The sequence below is a fragment of the Electrona antarctica genome (assembly GCF_951216825.1).
Source record: "Electrona antarctica genome assembly, chromosome: 7".
Taxonomy (NCBI): Eukaryota; Metazoa; Chordata; class Actinopteri; order Myctophiformes; family Myctophidae; genus Electrona; species Electrona antarctica.
Window position 1 is genome coordinate 51,764,000 of NC_136812.1, and position 11,473 is coordinate 51,775,472.

The following is an 11,473-nucleotide window of genomic DNA, read 5'->3' on the forward strand; positions in this document are numbered from 1 at the left end:
TTACACTTGTAGAATCCTTCACCAGACTTGTAAACACTGTGGATGGTGATCTGTCCTGTAGACTCAGTGCCGATGAGGGATCCGTCTTTATAGAAATCAGCTGGGCGGCCAGAGGACGGTTTGGCAGTCGTCTCGTTTCTGTACCAGCAGTGCAGAGTGACATCACTTCCTTCCATCGCAGGAAGTACAGGCATCCCCAGGATCACAGCTCCAGCTGAACGATGATAAATAACATCAGAATAGAAGAACGTTAGACTGAGGTTACATCACTCTGAACAACACTATCATGATGAGGTTTTGATATGTTTTCACAATCACATCATCAACAGACAAGTATACACTGAACAAAGTTGTTGATTTGCTGAACGTACCAGTCACAGTCATATTCACAGTGTTACTCTTTCCCTCTGAGCATTCACACCAGTAAACTCCAGTGTCAAATAACAGCATGGAACTGACAAGACATCCTGTGTTGTTCACCCTCCCCCAGCGACCACCACTACCATCCCTTCCACACTCTGAGGTGATGTTCTGGATGTCGGTCCTCTTCAGTCTCCACACTGAGGTGATGTTCTGGATGTCGGTCCTCTTCAGTCTCCACTCTGAGGTGATGTTCTGGGTGTCGGTCCTCTTCAGTCTCCACACAGCGGAGTCAGACAGTCTGTCCTCACAGCTCAGAAAGACTGACTCATATTTAAAGAACTGAGATCTGTCAGGACTGAGCCTGAGAGAGGCTGTGGACATGGAACTGACCACTAGAGAGAGAGAGAGAGAGAGAGAGAGAGAGAGTTGCTTATACTTCCATCTCAAATTTAAGTAATACAAAAGTAAAATAATACAAGTAAAGGCCTATACTCGCATCTCTCTATACAGGTTTAATGTTTGTTTTTAGTTCAATGTTTGTTTTAAAAACGCAAATTGACAATGACGGCAACATTTACATAGTGTGCCTCATCACGTCATATTGTCTCTTTATTGTTAATGGCATTTAATGTTTGTGTTGGCACCGTTTGTTTTACATCACCGTTACGTCACCCAATCAACATGAGTTAGACTTTAAAACATTAGCGCCTCTCACTTCACACGGGTGTGATTTTTACTTTACACATCTGTTTTACACATCTCTCACCTACAACTGGAGTATGAATATAGGCCTTTACTCATCATCCAATGATCAACTGCCATGCAATTAATTCATTAATTCACTTCCACGTTAACCCTGTAACACCCAGCGTTGCAATTATACAACAAACTTATTTTAATTAATTATTTTTTTTAATGTTCTTTTTTCACCTAAACATCATCATTGATGTTCATTGCAATGCCATTGGTCATGATATTTGCATATAAATACCCCCCCACAGAGGCTGAAATTCACACAAATTAAAAATCTCTGGACTCTGTGCAATTTTGACCTTTGACCTTAATTTATCATTGACCTGATCATCATGTCGGGGTCTACTGAAGGTGACCCATAAGGCCAAATTGCTAACCAAAGGACCTAACCCTAACCCTTTGTGGTAAAGGCCCCCGATGCTCTGGAATAGCCTACCAGAGGACCTGAGGCTAACTGAGTCTTTAACACGTTTTAAATCCCTCCTGAAGACCCATTTTTTTATAGAATGGCCTTTGTATCTCCTTGATTGTCTCCACCAGGCCGAAGGCATGGGGAGAGAGTATGTTTTTTATATCTGTGTTTGTAACTTATCTTGCATTTTCTATACTGTTATTTCATTATTGCATTATTGATGTATTCTGTTGTTGTCTCCACCAGGCCGAAGGCATGGGGAGAGAGTATGTTTTGCACTCCGTCCGTGTGTGTGTCCGTGTGTGTGTGTGTGTGTGTGTCCGTCCTTCCGTCCGTCTGTTACCAGCTAATCCCCGGCACTGTTAACCCGGTCGATGCCAAACTTTGCACACACACTCCCTGGATGCCAACGATGAACCTCTGCCCCACATTTTCCAGAACGGCCTGTTATAGCGCCACCATGAGGCAGCTTTTCACATTTTTTACCTAAAACTGCACCGATCTGCGTGAAACACTCCCTAGAGGCCAAGGACAAACTGTTAAGTTCATGTTGTTCCCTGCTTACTATATTCAGTGAGTGTGTGCTATGTGATGCACTGTGACTTTAAGGTAAGACCGGTGGATACAAACCGGATGTTACCTGATGTTATGTAACTGAGTCATTGTGGAGTTTGGGTCTGGCGGAGTGCCGACAATAAAGTTGTGTTGTGAAACTACAGTTGTTTTATTCCAGTAACATTGGTAGCAGAGATGGCTGGAAACTATAGAGTCCCACCAGGCTTCGACGAAGGGAAGCCATATGAAACGTGGAAGAATGAAATCGAAATATGGAGCAGAGTCACGGAACTTGCAAAAATGAAACAAGCCCTTGCGGTGGTTTTGGCGCTATCTGGATGTGCAAGAGAAACGGCGATGGAAATACCCGTTGATGACTTGAATAAAGATGACGGTATGGCCACGTTGATTGCAAAGCTTGACAATTTGTTTCTTAAAGAAGAGAAGGATCAAGTATATGAAGCTTACTCGAGCTTTGATCGGGTAAAGAGAGACGGCAGCGTGTCCATGGCGGACTATATCATTGATTTTGAGCAACGTTATTCTCGTATGCGAAAGTACAAAATGGAACTTCCCGACGCAGTGTTGGCTTTCAAACTATTGGATACTGCATGCTTGGACATGAAAGACCGTCAGTTGGCTCTCACAGCATGTACAGATCTAACGTTTGCGTCCATGAAGTCAGCATTGAAGAGGATATTCGGAGGGAAAACGTCAGCAGCTCACAGCATGGGAATCAATCAAGATACTGCGTTTGTTACGACGGCGGAGCAGAGACGACAGAAGGGCAAGTTTTGGCCTCAACGGGATCAACAGAAGACGGCAATAATGCCTGGCACAAATCCCTTGGACAGGTACGGCCGTAGATCAAAGTGTGCCGTCTGTCAATCAACCTTTCATTGGGCCAAAGACTGTCCACATAAAAGTGAGTACGTCAAACTAACAGAGGAAGCTGAACGTAATTCAGGTGCAGTAGAGGAGTGCAATATTACTCTGTTCACTGAAGAGCCCGACAATGGAGAGCAAATATCACCCACAGCAGCAGAAATCCTCATGACAGAATGTTTTGGTTCAGCAATAATAGACACTGCTTGCACACGCACAGTGTGTGGGCAGGGCTGGCTAGATGGCTATATGTCTAAACTGAGCCAGAATGAGTTGAGAGATATGAAAATAAATGAAAAGCTCAGTCGTAGGCCATTTAAGTTTGGAGATGGAAAAGTGGTTTATTCCACTAGAAGTTTGAAAATTCCGGCAAGAATTGGACAAACCAAGTGTCAAATTGAAACTGAAGTAGTTCCTGCTGATGTTCCACTGCTTTTAAGCAAAGCTTCAATGAAAAGAGCAGGGACAGTACTGGACATGGAACATGACAGGGCGGTGATGTTCAACAATCCTGTCAAACTTGACTTCACAAGCTCTGGTCATTATTGTGTGAACATAATGGATAACAAAAGTGAGAACATTAAAAAGGAAGAACAGGTCTTGGCAGCTACAGAGGATTTTATTCCTGAAGAAAAACAAAGTCAATATGAGGATGGAAGTCAGTATGAAGATGAAATACTGATCATTTCAGAAGATATGAGCACGACTACTAAACAGGAAATGTTATTGAAACTGCATAAACAATTTGGCCACGCCTCTGCTGACAGATTACAGAAGCTTCTAAAAAGCTCAGGCAACAATGATGCTGAATGTGTTGTCATCCTGCAAAAGATTGTAAGTGAATGTGAAATATGCCAAAGGTACAGCAAACCTACGCCAAAGCCTGCTGTTGGCCTACCACTGGCATCTCAGTACAACGAGACTGTAGCTGTAGACTTGCATGAACTTGAACCAGGTGTGTGGTATCTCCACATTATTGATCATTTCACACGCTTCAGTGCAGGCAGCATTCTGACCACAAAGAGGTCTTCAGAGTTTGTGAAACACTTTGTCCACGACTGGATAAGTGTTCATGGCCCCCCCCAGAAATTATTTTCGGATAATGGTGGCGAATTCAATAATGATGAGGTGAGTGATATGGCAGAAAATTTTAATATAGAAATAAAGACAACAGCTGCCTACAGCCCATGGAGCAATGGACTTTGTGAGCGTCACAATCAGACACTTACTGAGGTTATAAAGAAAGTAAAGGCCAGCAACAGTTGTGACTGGAGCACTGCGATGGACTGGGCTTTAATGGCAAAGAACACCATGCAAAATGTCCATGGATACAGTCCTCATCAGCTGGTGTTTGGACAGAATCCTAATCTGCCCTCTGTACTAACTGATAAACCCCCAGCTTTAGAGGGCACAACAAAAAGTGAATGGGTGGCAAGACACATCACTGCTTTGCATGCAGCAAGAAGGGCTTTTACAGAAGCGGAGTGTTCAGAAAGAATACGGAGAGCCCTGCGGAAACAAACACGCAACACTGATGAAAAATATGACAGTGGAGATCGTGTATATTACAAGAGAGTGGATTGTCCAGAGTGGAAAGGCCCAGGAGTTGTCATCGGACAGGACGGGGCAGTGATTTTTGTCAGACATGGGGGAACATGTGTTCGAGTGCATCGGCTCAGATTGAAGAAAGCTCATTCAGAAAATGACACAACCGTGGAGCAAGGACAGGACATGGCTGACAATGACCTAGAGGTCATACAAGGACTGAGACAAACAGAACCACAATCGGAGCCAACACAAATGGCAGATGGAATACAAAATGAGACAGAACACACGGCTGACACTACAGATACACATGGTACAGAGCAGAGAGCAGGTGTCAGTCTGAGGACAGGTGTGAGTCTGAAAACAGGACAAATTGTGAAATACAAAGACAGAGGTGTTTTATACACAGCTAAGGTTTTGGGGCGTGCAGGAAAAGTTATGGGCAAATACAAAGACTGGTATAATTTTCTTTATATTGAACCCACTAATGTTGCAGGCACCACAGATGCAGCTGACATGTCGAAAATTGATCATTTTGAGGTGGTAACAAATGATGTGCCAAATGTATGTGATGATGGATTCACTGATTTACCTTTAACAAATGTCACAAATGTATGTGAGGATGTGTTTGTAACAAAGGATGTGTCATTTGACTTTGCAAAACATGTTGAGTTAAAGAGCTGGAAAGATAACGATGTGTTTGAGGAAGTTAAAAATGAGGGGCAAAAATGTGTTTCTACTAGGTGGGTGTGTACTCTTAAAGAGACACTCACTGGACCAGTACCAAAAGCACGCCTCGTGGCTAGAGGTTTTGAGGAGTTACAAGTGTCGCATTTGCAAAAGGACTCCCCCACATGTGCTACAGAGTCCCTCCGACTGCTTGTGGCAGTGATTTGTCAAAGACAGTGGACACCTCATTCAATGGACATAAAGTCTGCATTTTTGCAGGGAATGACACTGTCGCGTGATGTTTACATCAGGCCTCCTCCTGAGGCTGAGAGTGAAGGCACATTATGGAAGCTAAAAAAGTGTGTCTATGGACTGGCGGATGCTTCTCTCTATTGGTACAACAGAGTGAAGGAAATAGTGCTGGCAACAGGAGGAAACATTTCCAAAGTTGATCCAGCCATTTTCTACTGGCTAGATAAGGACTGTACTGTGTCTGGAGTTCTAGCCTGCCATGTGGATGACTTCATATGGGGAGGCACACAAAGCTTCTCCAAAACAGTGATACCGCAGCTCAGATCTGCATTCCAAATCGGACGAGAGGAACATGAAAACTTCTGTTATGTGGGAATAGACTTTGTCACTGTGAACAGAAAAGTACAAATACACCAGGAGAACTACATACAACATTTGCAGCCCATACATATCGATCCTGCACGGGCTGTGGAACAGGACTCTCCTCTCTCTGAGAAAGAGAGAGATGAACTCAGGTCAAAAATAGGTCAAATCCTCTGGGTTGCAAGACAGAGCAGACCAGATGTCATGTTCGATGCGAGCAACTTGGCATCAAGCATAAAAAGTGCAATTGTTCAAACTATTCATGAGGCAGGGTAGTGTCTAAACTTAAATCCAAGAAGGTAATTCTCAACTTCCAGTACTTGGGCAGAGACAGTGCTTTGAAAATGGTTACATTCAGTGATGCCTCTTTTGGGAATCTTTCTGATGGAGGCACACAAGGAGGACACTTTATTGTGCTGATGGGGGAGAATGGGAAGTTTTCACCCCTTTCATGGCAGTCTAGGAGAGTTAAGAGAGTTGTACGTAGCACTCTTGCAGGTGAAACACTGGCAATGTCAGACGGGATTGATAATGCTATCTTTCTGTCTACACTCTTCTCTGAACTGACTGCTGGTGATATTGTTCATGCTGCACCAATAACCTGTGTCACAGATAATCATTCACTGGCTGATGCACTCAAGTCCACAAAGTCAGTCACTGAAAAAAGACTTCGTCTGGAAATCAGCAGCATCAAAGAGCTCATCCACACCAAAAAGGTTGAGCGGATCCTTTGGAACAAAACAAAAGAACAACTTGCGGACTGCCTTACAAAAAAGGGGGCTTCACCTCTTCAGTTACTGAAGGCCCTTGGTGAAGGACAGTGGCAACTTACTGAGAATACTTAGGGTTGTGACTTTGGAAGGACTTTGTCTTTAAAAGGAAAAAACAACTTTGTCTCAAGCTGTACGTTGCTGTATTTTGTTTTGGAATTATTGCAATGCATTTTTTTATTTTTTTTTAAGAGACAGTGAGTTTGTTAAGTTCATGTTGTTCCCTGCTTACTATATTCAGTGAGTGTGTGTGCTATGTGATGCACTGTGACTTTAAGGTAAGACCGGTGGATACAAACCGGATGTTACCTGATGTTATGTAACTGAGTCATTGTGGAGTTTGGGTCTGGCGGAGTGCCGACAATAAAGTTGTGTTGTGAAACTACAGTTGTTTTATTCCAGTAACAAAACCTTTGACCTGCATTTTCCGCATCTGCCTTTTATAGCGCCACCAGGAGGCCGACTTTTGTAAAACACATTTTTTCATATTACTCCTCCAGATTCTGTCCAAAAATCTCACAAATCGTTACACAGTATCTCTATGGTCATGTGCTCAAGTCGGATCTGTCCAATATTTCATATTTCATCCTAATTGGCTATAATTGGCTTTCACAGTCAACAAAAGCCTCAAATCATGAACGCAGCATGCAATTTACGTGAAATCTTTCACACATTTTCTTACTAGGCTGAGGAATATATCCCACCCTTTTCACATTGGCCATGTTATAGCGCCACCAACAGGTTGATTTTTGCAAAACACATTTTTTGAACAAAATGCCTCAAATCATCCAATTGCCATCAAAGGCGTATGAAGAAATGGCACCCTTTTCACATTGGCCTATTATAGCACCACCAGGAGGCCACAACCTGACCTGCCCTGGTGGAGACCTGTGCCCCGAGGGGCACTTTTTCTAGTTATTGCTGTGTTGATTGTTCAAGCACTTTGTAACTGTGTTTAAAAAAGTGCTACAGTATATAAATAAAGTATTATAATTATTTCTATTAGCCTATTATAGATTAGAGTAGTGAGGCATCTTGAAAATGGATACACACACATAACATTACATTCACAAGTATAATAATCGTACAGTGTGTTTGTTTGTACTCACGGACTAGGAGGTAGAGTGATGTTAACTCCATCCTGCGTCACTGACTGACTGTAGTGTTATGACACTAGAGAGAGTCACTGAGTGACATTCTCCTCCTACTGCTGTTGTGGTGAAGAGGAGGCTGCACCGAAGGAAGTGACAAGACGGCGTACCGTATATACTGGTATTGGCCTATCTCACAGCCCGCTTTCCACGCCCACTTCCGGTAAATAGTGGTGTCTTTAACATTAGCATTTACACGTTTCTTTCTCTGGAGAATCTAAGTACATTTTCTAATGTAATAATGTGACAGACCAATATTATTATGAAGCAAACAAGATGGTAAATCAGCTCGAACAGATAGAACAAACCTTACCTTGAGAAAACAAAAGTTGTAGACTTCTTAAACATGTTACATGTTCTGTTAACATGTAGCGTCTATGGAGTGACGTCACGCTATCACCACTAACCCCGAAAGGGGGCGTATTAAGGGGGGGGGGGGGGCGGGGAAATTCTGTGAGATAGGCATATTGTGGTCAGGAGAGAGGACGCTACATCAGGGCTCTGCAACGTTGCAATTTGTTGTGTGCACATGACAAGTTCCAACTTATTTCTGATTGTCCACGAATATAACCTCTTCCCTTATTTATTTATTTCTCTTTCGCATTGTTAAAATGATCATTAGACCCTGCAGAGCAATAACCCTCTTATCTCCCAGACTCCCTCCCCCAAGCAGAGTTCAGAGTTGCAATGCATGTAGAATGATGTGCGGGGTGTAATTTACATACACATGGGAGGGACTTGATTTATTTGACTTTTTAAAATAGTTTATTTTTTAACCCATTTTGGGCGGGAACCCCTTTTGGTGTTAGCATTATGTTATGCTTTAGATATTGAAAAATAGCAGATCCACAAGCTCGTAGCGCGCCACCGAGTGGCGCGCTACGAGCTTGTAGGTCTGCTATTTTCGAAAAGAACCACTGACATAGAAACATAGCTTTTTCAGAAAACTGTCAGGATGTAGAAGACATTTTTATATATATTTAGGGCCTTCTGGGGAATATAAATAATACTGTACCATAAATAGTGTACTAAATACATTTAATATTGTTTAAGAAAAAGGTGAATAGGGGGAACTGAACTCTGGTGAACCAGGTTAACACTCAACTGAGCTATTTGAAATGTTGCAAAGGTTCTTCTCCTTTCTGGCTATACCAAATGTGGAAGTGGGGGTTCTGAAATCAACAACAAGGCATGTTCTAAGGACCGACATTGGATTCATGAAATGTGTGTAGCTTACAGCCTTTAACGAAGACCACTCGTTCGTATATTGGATGCACGTTCACATGTGAATCGTTGCATAGAAAGATCCACACCCTATTTAACACCATGATAAGCATGGCATGGCACCGAAGGCTTGTGTGCTACAATTTAGGCATTTAGCAGACGCTTTTAATCCAGAGCGATTTACAATAAGCAAAAACAAAGAGCATGGCAATGCATCACATACATAAAAAGTAGTTATCATGAAACATGCGTAAGTTAAGAACGTAGCAGTGGAATATCTATATAATGAAGCTATACATACTATACTATACATATATACTATAAAGTGCTATGACTACATAAAATGCAATTCTAGTGCTGTCTATGTAACTTGCTTTGATTGATTGATTGAAAAATGTATTAACAGTTTGCAGAATTACAGTACATTTCAAGCACAAACTCAATACAAAGGCTGTTAACTGTGAGTGGACGACCCAATTAAGCATTACACTTGTTTCCAATAGGGTCCACAATGTTCAATTCATCAAAAACCTTTAGAGACGTACTATATAGACAAAGGACAGAACAGGAATTCATCATAAAGGAGGTAAAAAGGGAAAAGAAACATATATAGTGAGGGAAAAAAAGGGGTGGGCGGTGGGGGGGATTCACGTTCAGCTCCGTTCATTTGTTTGTTTTCCTTGGAGGAGCTGCGTTGGGTCCCCAAGTCGGCTCCGTGGCCGTACCTATAGGTCTGTATAAAATGCTATCTACATACACTTGCTATAAGTCTGTATAAAATGATATAAGTCTACATAAAGTTCTAACTAAGGGACTAGGGTAAGTGCTAAAAGTTGACTGCAAAAATGCTGCTATTTGTTTCAGAAAAGCTTTATACCCTGTATAACATGTTTAACAATGCAATGTGGCATAGCTCTGTTTACAAAATGCTGTACCCTCCAACTGTATATACTTTTCAACAGTTTTTTTTTGTATTTTGACACTTAATTGCTTTGGCAATGTAAACGTATGTTTTCTCATGCCAATAAAGCTCCTTTGAAAGTTTGAATTGAATTGTGTGCAAGAGAAGCCCACTCTATAGTGTCACTCATCAAAGATAACAATCTACAAGCTGACAATTCTTTGCAATCACGACACCTGGTCAGCAGCGTTAGATTAACTCAGGGAGGCCCCTAATTATCTTTTAGGGCCTCTCCACCCAACCAACACCATGCTACTCAGAAGGTGGGCATGCAAATAAAACACTCAAGTTATAAGACATTTACACAGTATTGACATTATATAGACCAGATCTTGAATGTTTGTAAATGTCTATAGTTTGTCAACCTGTGCATATTGAGAACAACATAATATATTTCTAATAGTCACTAACAAGTGTCCTGTTCTTCCAGAAATATAATAATACTGCTCCAATGCCTGTGTTATCGAGCCGGACATACATTTTTGGCTGTGGTGATGTCATGAGGATTTGGTCTATTTGCATGTAAAAATATGAGTTAATGTAAAAGAATAAATAAAAATCAAAAATACTTCAGCGTTCAACGGAAATAAATTTTTGGCTGTGGTGATGTCATGAGGATTTGGTCTATTTGCATGTAAAAATATGAGTAAATGTAAAAGAATAAATAAAAATAAAAAATACTTAAATTCTGTTAGTTTCTTCATCATCAAGGCGGAAGTGTCTAGTCTAGACCAGGGGTGTCCAAACCTTTTTCAAAGGGTAGCGCATTTGAAAATATACCTTATACGGCCAACTGCACCTCCTGTCATACTGATCATAACAATCTCACATACAAATGCCTCACATTATAACCATTTTTATTTAACTACAGTGCGATATCAATTAGACTTCCAACAATTCAGCTTTATTTATAGGGTTATAACTTTAATATTTGCTATGCTATTATATTTACGGTCCAATGAATTGTATTTTGTTCAAATGGCAATAAAGGCATGTGTGTGTGTGTGTGTGTGTGTGTGTGTGTGTGCGTGCGTGCGTGTGTGTGTGCGTGCGTGCGTGCGTGCCTGCGTGGCGTGGCGTGGCGTGGCGTGGCGTGCGTGCATGTACATTAATAGATACAGTATGCAGGCTCTAACCCAAACATGACTGAGCGCCAGTTGCTCTGACATCGCATGGCAAGATCTTCGAGCGACCAGGTTCTGCAGCACTCGTGGGTGAGTGACTATCAGTGGCGTGCACAGACATTTAGAGGGGCAGGTGCTCAAGTTAAAAAAGGGCACCTTGTGCAGCGCGTGGAACCGGCCGGTTGCCTTAATCTATTTTGGGCGGGAACCCCTTTTGGTGTTAGCATTATGTTATGCTTTAGCTATTGAAAAATAGCAGATCCAAAAGCTCATAGCGCGCCACCGAGTGGCGCGCTACGAGCTTGTAGGTCTGCTATTTTTGAAAAGAACCACTGACATAGAAACAGCTTTTTCAGAAAACTGTCAGGATGTAGAAGACATTTTTATATATATTTAGGGCCTTCTGGGGAATATAAATAATACTGTACCATAAATAGTGTACTAAA